At 38.0% G+C, this 513-nt stretch overlaps 1 protein-coding gene across 1 annotated transcript in view; it reads left to right on the top strand.

The window, feature by feature from the left end:
- The window catches only part of FAM120C (family with sequence similarity 120C), a gene marked incomplete at its 5' end in the record, with an annotated part of 124500 nt that overhangs the window by 122329 nt on the left and 1658 nt on the right, over nt 1-513 (top strand). The gene's annotated exons all lie outside the window — the stretch shown is intronic.

Below are 513 nucleotides of genomic sequence, written 5' to 3'. Positions count from 1 at the left end.
CCATAGGGTCACAAAGAGTCGAACATGACTGAGCACACATAAACATACACATACACATACACATACACAAGGTAGTACAGCCTTGATGAATTCACCATGATTCAGGGACTGATCAGTAGGCATACAGCCTAAAAAACTTGATATCTTTGGTGCAATCATAGTGGATCCATCTTTCAGTGGTTGGCTCACATTAACCAACATCACAGAAATAGCTTTGTGGATATGGCTAAAGGAGTGGGGGAGGGGACGAGAAGGGAGAAGGTGAAAGGTAAAGTACTAATTTACAGTGGAAAGAAATAATTATCACAATATATTGTATACTTTTTCCTAGTCACTCTTATAAATACATGTATTTATTATTCCCATTTTAAACAGGAGAAAACTGAGGCTCAGAAGAATGAAGCATCTTGACCATCAAGTTAGTATTAGAGTTGGCATTCTAGCTTGAGCTGACTGATTCCAAAGCCCTGTACTGTGCTAATTCTGATACAGTATAACAACTGTAATTGTTAG

This window comes from Bison bison, unplaced genomic scaffold (genome assembly GCF_000754665.1).
Source record: "Bison bison bison isolate TAMUID 2011002044 unplaced genomic scaffold, Bison_UMD1.0 scf7180017864227, whole genome shotgun sequence".
In the NCBI taxonomy this organism is placed as follows: Eukaryota; Metazoa; Chordata; class Mammalia; order Artiodactyla; family Bovidae; genus Bison; species Bison bison.
This window is presented reverse-complemented; position numbering and strand designations above follow the sequence as displayed.